General features: G+C 48.4%; 1 long non-coding RNA gene across 1 annotated transcript; it reads left to right on the top strand.

Annotated features, from left to right (window-relative positions):
- Positions 1-8,827: 8,827 nt before the first annotated feature.
- LOC134171656 (uncharacterized) lies at positions 8,828-10,068 on the top strand. The gene is made up of 3 exons (XR_009967697.1): positions 8,828-8,950; positions 9,223-9,263; positions 9,937-10,068. It is a non-coding gene; the product is annotated as an uncharacterized LOC134171656 (long non-coding RNA).
- The last annotated feature ends 317 nt before the right edge of the window (positions 10,069-10,385 follow it).

The raw sequence follows: 10,385 nt of genomic DNA, 5'->3' as shown, positions 1-10,385 counted from the left end.
TCAAGAACTGGTTGGAAGGAAGAAGGCAGAGAGTTGTGGTCATTGGGGCAGAATCTAGCTGGAGGTCTGTGACTAGTGGAGTCCCTCAGGGGTCGGTGCTGGGACCAGTGCTGTTTAATATTTTCATCAATGACCTAGATGAGGGAACTGAATGTACCCTCAGCAAGTTTGCTGATGATACTGAACTGGGAGGAGTGGCTGACACACCAGAGGGCTGTGTTGCCATTCAGCGAGACCTGGACAGGCTGGAGAGTTGGGCGGAGAGGAACTTGATGAAATTCAACAAGGGCAAGTGTAGAGTCTTGCATCTGGGGAAGAACAACCCCATGTACCAGTACAGGTTGGGGGCTGACCTGCTGGACAGTAGTGAAGGGGAAAGGGACCTGGGGGTCCTGGTGGATAGGAGGATGACCATGAGCCAGCAATGTGCCCTTGTGGCCAAGAAGGCCAATGGCATCCTAGGGTGCATTAGAAAGGGTGTGGTTAGTAGGTCAAGAGAGGTTCTCCTCCCCCTCTACTCTGCCTTGGTGAGGCCGCATCTGGAATATTGTGTCCAGTTCTGGATCCCACAGTTCAAGAAAGACAGGGAATTGCTTGAAAGAGTCCAGCGCAGAGCTACAAATATGATTAAGGGAATGGAACATCTCTCTTATAAGGAGAGGCTGAGGGAGCTGGGACTCTTTAGCTTGGAGAAGAGAAGACTGAGGGGTGACCTCATCAATGTTTACAAATATGTAAAGGCTGAGTGTCGGGATGATGGAGCTAGGTTTTTTTTCAGTGATGTCCAGTGATAGGACAAGGGGCAATGGGTGTAAACTGGAGCATAGGAGGTTCCATGTGAACATCAGGAAAAATTTCTTTACTGTGAGAGTGACAGATCACTGGAACAGGTTGCTTAGGGGGGTTGTGGAGTCTCCTACGTTGGAGATATTCAAGGCCTGCCTGGACAAGTTCCTGTGTGATGTACTCTAGGTTACCCTGCTCTTGCAGGAGGGTTGGACTAGATGATCTTTTGAGGTCCCTTCCAACCCTTAGGATTCTGTGATTCCTGGCAGCAGCTTAAGCAAAGCTAGATGTTTACATAACACCGTGATTCAAACAGATCCATAAAGCAAGCAATATTTTCAAACTGGTGTTGGCTAAAGCCATGTTTTGCAAACTTACAACTGGTACCAAGTGAAGCTTCCCTATTGCTTTTTTTTTTTTTAGTTTTCATCTTTCCCTCTTTTAACCCTTGTAATCAGAGCCTTACAAAAAAATGAATTGCTTACCTAAAGGCAAAAGAAAAGAATGATGTTTTAAAAAACCCTCTGAAATGTACTAATATTGTTTTGAATACAGCCACTAATGCACAGTCAAAAGGAAGAGCAGCTGAGTGAAGGACAGAGAACACCCACTGCTCAGAGGGCAGCACATGGAAACATTCCATAGAATCATAGCATTAGTTCAGAATCATAGAATTAACTCAGAATATCTTTCCTCTTAATCAAGATGGTACCAATAGAAAGTTCAGACTTTGTGGAGATGTTCATCTTTACTAGAACAGATACATCCAGACTTCTAGTCTAAAGCATTCACCCTTATGCATGGCAGATCATGAATTACTCTCAATTAATATGCCATATGGAATACCTTCTTTCTTTGAAAAGCAAACAGTAAGAAAGTACGTAAATGCACTCCTTGCTAGCTAGGTGTAAGCGGCGAGGAGAAGCAGACAGGCCAACCCAATATGGGTGATAAGCAAACTTCTACTTTATTTGTGATGCAGTTCACATATATATAGGAGTGGTATTCAGCCACTCCTCCTTGGCACAACAGTATTGGTCAGCCCCACACAGCTTCCTCCACATTCTCCTCCCATGTCCGGTCTCCGGTTACCTGTGGAGGCCACCCCCTGCCTTGCTCGCACAGTCCTCCAGGGCTCTATGGTCCTGCTCTTAGAGTCATTCTGCAACAATTCCCCCCTTTTTCTTTGTGCGAGCAAGGCATTGTGGGTTATTCCGTTCACCTGTTGTATCACACAACTATAAGCAAGTCTAATAGCTACGATGATTAACCTAACAATGATATACAAGTGCAATACTTTAAACAGCAGTGTTTGACTCAACCTGTAATGCCCCATGAAGACAACCTTATAGTTATTCTTAGGATATTGCTCATTTACTATTGCTGGGTAAGCTGAGCCAGGGTTCTCAGCTGTGCATGCATCAAATTAGCATAATCAGAGAGACTCATACAACACATTCCATCAAACTCTTCACATCCATGTCCCTGTTCCAACAACAAAAGGTTCTGCAGTGTTGCATGTCTTACAGAGTCAACATTAAAACAAACCAGAAATTGCCTTCGATGTAGAATTGTCTGCTTAGCAACTCAGCAACCCAGTCTGCTTAGTTGAGCCAAGGCCCCGGCTGAAGCACTTACAGTGATTTGGCATATTATGATTGGATACATGTTTTGAAGACCCTTAGTGACTAACATATAATTGGTTAAACACAGGTGTGAGAACTCAACCTTGAAAGCTTGCCAACAGTCCACAGTTCTCATTAACTTGGTGAATTCCAGCCTCTTATCTTGCTTGCTTAAGCTTCTTCGGGCCTCTCATGGCCTTGCTGTATCTTTCAGGACTATTCAAAGTTTATGTACCAATTATGCATTCTCCCGTGAGAACACTGTCTCCACATCTTCCACCTTTATGTTTTATATATGGTTTGGGTGACCCTACTTGAGCAGGGGATCTGTGCTAGATTATATCTCCAACATATGCCAACTAGAGGCTGCCTGGGGCTGCGCCTTTTTTCTGCTGTATGGCTCTCTGGTAACAGGCTGTATAGCTCTCTGACCCTTCACATCAAGGTCTGGCATGGCATGTGTCCCCACCACTCCACGCCTGCTGGGTTGCAGCCAACAGCGGAGCTAAAGGTTCTTCTTGGTGGCAAACACAGAAGCCAACCCAGTCTTGCCCTTGATTGTGGTAGCAGGCATTTGGTCAGCCTCAGTCCTTGCACCTTGTTGTCAATGCACAGTTTCACCTGCTTCATCCAGTAACAAGTTGCTACTACAGCAAGGCACACACAAATTTACATTAGCAGAGTAACTATTACAGGGTGCAGCAGCATGTTGAAGATGCTGATGGCAGTGAGGGACTAGCCAAAGAAATTTCTTACCAGTGGAATTCTCCCCCCTCTTAAATTTGTTCCATCACCTGCTTTATAACACTACCATTGTATTAAATTTTTTCTAGCTTTTGCCTTAGCATTTTCTAGCAGCTACTGCAAATTTCCATACTCTAACATCTCTTTTACAAGTGACAAATCTATACAATACAAGGTGCAGTTTCTTATTAGCAACTAGCTAGTAAATACAGGTGGTTTTATACACAAAATCATAACCTCTAATAATAGCTACTTTACAAGCACACATATTCAGGATGTTACTTTTCATTTGCCCCCAAGTGATGTTTTGCAGTCATTCGTTTTTCTCTTCCTCTATCTCATTCTGCTTGGGGTATTCACGGTCAGCTCCTGTAGCTAGGGCATCAGGTTTTTCCATTCGTCTGTCCAGCTCATGGCAAGGCTTCACAAACTTTGCAGGCAGTCGCCATGGACCTGTAGGCAGGAGGGCACAAATATACCCCCTCCCCCAGGTTGTCAGTTCTTCAGTTCTTGAGAAGTAGACAGGTTAGACAGCTACCCGTTGAAAGCTTTTACATGAACCCAACAGCAAGAAAAATACACAGAACACCGTCTGCCCTCAGCACACACATACAAACACATGCCACACAACTACAGTATTTGAAGCACAAAATCCAGACAATCATTACTCCCACTACAGTCCCACGTACAGAACGTGGCACAAGGACCCTGTGGAGACTAACAGAAAAACGGCAGTCACCATGGACCTGTAGGCAGGAGGACACAAATATACCCCCTCCCCCAGGTTATCAGTTCTTCAGAAGTAGACAGGTTAGACAGGTTGTTAAATGTAACATCATTACTCTCTCTCTCCCCCCCTCATTTTTAGTCCCTGCAAAAGCCGTCATTACTCCCACTACAGTCCCACGTACAGAACAAGGACCCTGTGGAGACTGACAGCAAACCAGCTCCGAGAAGCATCATTGCAGTGCGAGGTGGCAGGCTCAACCTTAGCGGGCATCCCTGCAGAGGCTCTGCCTCCCCCACATCGTATGAGGCTTGGGCTTTTATACTGACCAAAATGCACACTCATTCCGACACAGGTGGCCAGCCTGTGCTGGAAGAAGTGGCCAGCAGTATCTACAGAGGTCTCCAAGGGTTGACAGAAACCTGGACATACTTATATTTACCAACTTCTAATACATGAGTATCACAGAGAAACTGTATGGGCTCCCCCTGTCAATTGCAAGAAAAATTCATAACATATACAGCTTGAGTATAAGAGGATTTTAACCCATACGTGGTCACTGTTTGTCAGGCCTCCTTAACTATTTTGAGATCAAGAGCTTCCCACTCTTTAGCCCCCTGCTGTGTAGTAAACACAGGATATGCAAAGATGCCCATTGCAGAAAATTCCCCAGTAATGATCACATATTTGTTTACCCATTGTTACAACTGAGCGTCTCCAGGGCCAGTAAGTCTGAGCAGACCGACCCAGGAGACAAAGAGTCAGGGTCTGGAAGCAGAGGATATAAATCTGGCTCGGATTCAGGGGATTCGGGGGCTGATCCTGCGCTGAACTCGGGGTCTCCGTTGCTCGCATCTGTGTCTTTCTTATCAGATATATCTCGTTCGGTATGTGGCCATCTGCAGACCTGGCTCCTCTGTGACTGAGTTAAAAATTTTTTCACTCTAGGGCGTAGTGGGTTGGAGAGGCTCGCGGTTCCTTTAAATCTCCCGCTAGCGCATGATCCCTATTTTCTACTGCGTGCTTCACAGTGGCGCTGCAATCGATCCGGCGCCGAGGCACCGCCCTCTTTCTTTCGGATTCCTCGACTTTTATCATGCGTATACCTTCTAATATACTTTCTCTGTCCTTTTCAAAGTCCCTACTTTCGGAACTGGGGTGGTGGGGGAGCAGGGGGTTACACCTCCTCCGCGGCACCTTCTGATGGAGGGGGAGAAAAGGAAGGGGGGGGTGGGAAACCCTGCGCTCCCGCGAGTTGGGGGGGGGGGGGGGGAACGAGTTGTAATCTTCCCCCGGTTTCAACCGACCGGGGACGTCTGTTCCTAGTTTCTCCGTTGCTACCGCGGCAGTTTTCTTTTCTGCCTTGTATCTTTTTATACAGTTCATTACTTCCCTCCGTGGTTTACCGAGTTTCTTTGCCTTTTTATAATCATTAAGCACTGAGTCAAATAGTTCATCACCAAACCTTCGCCACTCACTCTCCTCAAATATTGTATTAGGATCTGCAAAAAAAACCTCTTAGCCTTCCCTACAGCCAGCAGACCTGCTAGCTGCTTTAGAGTCTCAGGCTCAATTCCCCGCTTTTATAAAAAGCACTGTAAAAAGTTCAGGGCTCAGTTCCCCGCTTTTATAAAAAGCACTGTAATAAGTCCAGGGCTACCTCTCGGTCCATTTTCATGGCCAGCCTTTTCCGGATCATCTTCTTCTGGGTCGTCCTGTAACCTCGGTCTCCGGATCGGCCTCCCGACGCAGCAGTGTCTGGTTCGCCCCAGCGGCAGATTCTTTCGGTTAGTCCAAGCACCCGGGTCCGTCACGCCACCACAGCAGCGTTGCCCGCGCTTCCCGGCCGCTGCCACCGGCGCCGCTCACTCGCCGTTCCGGGTCCCCGTCGACCGGGGCCCTGTATCCCGGGTCCCCGCTAGTCGAGGCCCTGTATTCCGGGTCCCCGCATTCCGGGTCCCCGCTAGTTGGGGCCGTGTATCCAGGTCCCCATCGATCGGGGCCCTGTATCCCGGGTCTCCGTCGACCGGGGCCCTGTATCCCGGGTCCCTGTCGGCCGGGGCCCTGTATCCGGGTCCCCGCTAGTCGGGGCCCTGTATCCCGGGTCCCTGCTAGTCCGGGCCCTGTATTCCAGGTCCCTGTCTGCCGGGGCCCTGTATCCGGGTCCCTGCTAGTCGGGGCACTGTATCCGGGTCCCCGTCGCCCGGGGCCCTGTATCCCGGGTCCCCGCTAGTCGGGGCCCTGTAATCCGGGTCCCCAGCAACCAAGGCCCTGTAGTCCGTGTCCCTGTTCGGGCGCCATTTGTAAGCGGCGAGGAGAAGCAGACAGGCCAACCCAATATGGGTGATAAGCAACTTCTACTTTATTTGTGACGCAGTTCACACATATATAGGAGTGGTATTCAGCCACTCCTTCTTGGCATAACAGTATTGGTTAGCCCCCACAGCTTCCTCCACATTCTCCTCCCAGGTCCGGTCTCCGGCCACCTGTGGGGGCCACCCCCTGCCTTGCTTGCACAGTCCTCCAGAACTCTATGGTCCTGCTCTTAGAGTCATTCTGCAACACAGAAGCATGAAAAAAAAAAAAACAAATGTGGCCAAACCTATGACTGCAGATCTATGTTATACTCTATTGTACCTTAAAATAATACCATAACATTCCAGAAGTTGTGGTAATGCCATTTATAAATGTGACCATAAATGTGTAGCAATAGGACAAGGTGTAATGGGTTTAAACTGATTTGGAGAAAACTCCAGGAAGTTTTCAAGTTGACAAGCAAGGTATTCTTCATTGTGGCGCCAGGAGACATGGGGGATAGCTTCACCTAGTGTGTGTCCCCGTATGGCTACGCAAGCCGTCCTCATATAGCCACTGGGCATACACACATATTCTTGAGGCTACGTATGGATTACACCATTTTCCAGAAAGTTCCCCACCTGCATACAAAATTGTGGTGGTGGTCTCTGAGGGTCATTTACCTCTTCCAACAATCTTCATCACTTCTGGCAGCCTTTGAAGCATGCGCAGTAGACGCTTATACCACAGTGCTGAGTGAACCGCTGGGAAGCTGGAGACACCAAAACAGTATCAATTACTTCCTCTGCTCTGATGCTGCTGAGTGTTATCCTCTGATGAGGATGATGTGGTGGCAGCTGTTTCAGTGATGTGCAGCGGCTGTTGCCAGCTCAAGTACTCCTAAAATGCCCTTTAGGGACCCAAAAGGGCCCAGGGACCCCAATATACGCCTAAGGGACCCGCCCAGATGAGCCTTAGGGTCCCCAAAATTTGCACACAGGGATCCCCCGAATCCTTTTGATGCCAAAATAACACCTGTGGAATGTCAAAATACAGCCCATGGATCCCCAAATCCCCCCAAGGCATCCAGAATGCCCTTTGGGGATCAAAAATGGCACCAAGGACCCTCAGGTTGAACCAGTTGAAAATTAAAAAGGTGCAGGTTAATTTTGGGGAAAGCAATCACGACTGCTCTAAGGAGCAAAGGGATGGAAACAGGTGAAGTGTAATCTGGAGGAACAGCTCTGCAGTGACTGACCCCACGGGGATGCAAGATGGGCTCCTATGTACTACTGCAAGGCGCTCAGTAGGAGGTGGCACTTTGAGCAGAGACAAAGCACGGCCGGCCAGCCAGCCCATCAGCTGTCAGTTTAGAACGTGGCAGAAGCCAGAGTCTGGGATCTGTGGAGCTGATGATTACGTGGGGAGTGGGAAGACAGGGGGCGCATAACCACGCACTCACAGACACAGGTCTTCAGTAACCTGCTCATTTCTTGCCCTTGAGACTGTTGGTCAGCACCAGTTAGTGTGACTATTACTTGATACTGCATTACTACTGCTGAGTGGACTTCCGGAGTTTTTTGAGGCATTTTCTAGGACCCCATTTTACAATTCTGTGATGGTCTGTTCATCTTTTACCACCTTCCCACTTTGCATGGAAGAAGCAAAGAGTTACAGGGTTAACAGAGCCTTACTTAACCCGTGAATTAACTTACAAATTTGACAGGATTATTACACTGGCCACACAGTGCCTAAGCTCAGTCTTTTGAAATGCTATTCAAATCTGCCTCAAGACAAAAATCTCAAGAATCAATAGACCTTCACCGCTAAACTGTGCCAAACATGGTTTAATTACATGTGGCTTTTTGGTTGCATGAAGACAATCAAAGTTTGTGTAAAAGAAAGTAACAGTTTGACCAAAAGGGGTTGAAGTAAGAAAAGTAAATATATATGTGTATTCAGCAGAAAGGACATTAAAAGAAATCAATAAAAAAATCAGGTAATAAACTCAGTTTGTATCTCTATGGAGAATGGAATTCCCACACTACATCTGGTTGCACATAGTGTATGTAGGTGAAGGCTCACAAGATGTGATTTCTTCTACCATGCGCTTTAGCCACTGCTCTGGCATCTTGCACAGACTCTCAATGTTACATCTACATGAAACAAATAAATAAAAACCTCAGACAGAATCAAAGAAAGCATTTAGTGATCATAAGAACTTTTTCTTGCTATACGTGAACATCTCCAAGCATATTCACAGATTTTTTTTTTTTTTACAGAATAAGACAGAAGTGGTAAATGCCCCATCCCTGGCAGTGTTCAAGAAAGAGTAGGAAGAACCGAGAGAGGTGTGCCAGTCCCCCACGCTTCAGAGGAATGGGTGCGGAGGCACGGAAGGGCTCAGCCACTTCTCTTAAGGCGATGGAGGGGCAGCGGCTAACCTCCCCTGCCCCCGGGAGCTGAAAAGCTTCTGCGGGACAAGGAGCATGTTCCGTGGGAAGGAATATCTGTGTACTGTGGAGCCCTCTTTCACAACCTTTTTCAAAGACTACAAGAGGAGAAACAACTATGGCACCTGGGAGAGCCAGGGAAAGGGGAGCCGAGGCGTAACCCACCCAGCCTTAGACCAAGTTCTAAGTGTAAGGAGAGTTTTGGTGTGTGTCTAACAGGTGTTCACCACGTGGGACTGCTGGGTGAAGAAGGCCTCTGGAGGGCTGCAGCAGGATGCCAGGCCTTCATCTCCTCCTACATTCGGCATCCCCAACAGCAGGTGACGTTCAGGTTTCTTCAGATCGAGGCTGGTTCTACCAGGACATAAAGTACCACTCAGTAAAACACTGTGGCTAGGGCTGGGGACAGTTGGCATCCTGGCAGGTCATTCAGGTGAAGGTCAGCTGGACCGAATATCAGTGTCTCCACAGCCCGTGGCACTGCACACAGCTGGTAAAAAGAATTATTAGGCAGACTTGGGCCTGCATAGGTTCCAGCAAAGCACTGCTCTGTTGCCGTTTGTGATGACTATTCCCTTCACTGTTGTTCCAGGAGTGTTTCCACCTCTCTGGATGGGACCAGAAGACTCGGAGGTACAGATTATTTCCTCTTGACTCGATGGTGATTTAGAGGAGCTCTGCCCCTGGGCCTCACCAGGACATTGTTTCTGTCCTGCCTCACAGAGACTTCACCTAGCACAGCTTCCTGACCTTCTCCCGTTGCCCTTTCTTCCCGTCTGTCAAACGGTCACCTATAGCTCCCCACATCCACTAGAGGACTGGGGCCACCCATCTGTCACCCTTTTGCTTGGCCTGGGCTGTTTACAGCAAAGCAGGGGAGAGAGATGGTGTGGAGAGGAACCATCTGGCAGCAGCAGCCACCTTTCCCTTGCCCTCTGTGTGTCTTGCAGCTTTCCTTGTTTATGTCTGAGCTGTTCTAGTTAGTATTTTCTATAGGGAATACCACCTGCTGCCCTTCAGATCTGCTCTTGCCTGGCTTTGATAAGACATTGGCACATGTAATAGGGAGCGTGGCGGCTTTGGGCACACTGGAGGTGTTCCTCAGTTTCCCCAAATGTTCCCGGGCAGCCAGGAAGCTGCTGCTCAGCCTGAAACTCTAAGCACTTTGGAACTACCTCTCCCACCTGCTTAAGACATGCCTGCCCTGCCAGTCATTCAGAGCCAGGCTTCTTAACGTTGCTCACACGCCCGTGGTGTTCCAGAGGCCAGCCACAACAGTTACAGTCTCTGTTTCTTGCTTTTCTAGGCCAGCAGGGAACGACATAGGAGAAGAACTGAGCAGAGCCCAGACCCTCAAAGAACAGCTCCAGAAGCTCCAGGAAGAGTTTTATCACCTGCATTGGAGCATAAAGGATGTCACCGAGCGTGCTCTCCATGAAGCCTTGAAGCAGTCTAAGCTCCCAGGCTTTTCTGGATCAGGAAGGGCATGCTGCAGAAGGCTCTCCTCAGAGGTTTCTTTCCTCCCTCCAGACTTTATCCTTCTACAGTTCCCTGTCCTGGCTAGCCAAAAGGCTGGCGTGGCTGGAACAAGTGCTGTGCGTGACCACGCTTCCTTTCCTCTTGCTCCACACTTCTGTATGGGGGAAGAGAGCACCGTGATGGGAGTTACAGTTGCTTTACTTACACCTTCCTCAGAGTAGAGCAAGCCTGGGAGGTTTCCAGGCAATCTGGGCGTTCCTCACAGCTGAGTTGAAC

This window comes from Pezoporus occidentalis, unplaced genomic scaffold (assembly GCF_034315485.1).
Source record: "Pezoporus occidentalis ecotype Australia unplaced genomic scaffold, CSIRO_AGI_Poc_V1 ctg413, whole genome shotgun sequence".
Taxonomy (NCBI): Eukaryota; Metazoa; Chordata; class Aves; order Psittaciformes; family Psittacidae; genus Pezoporus; species Pezoporus occidentalis.
This window is presented reverse-complemented; position numbering and strand designations above follow the sequence as displayed.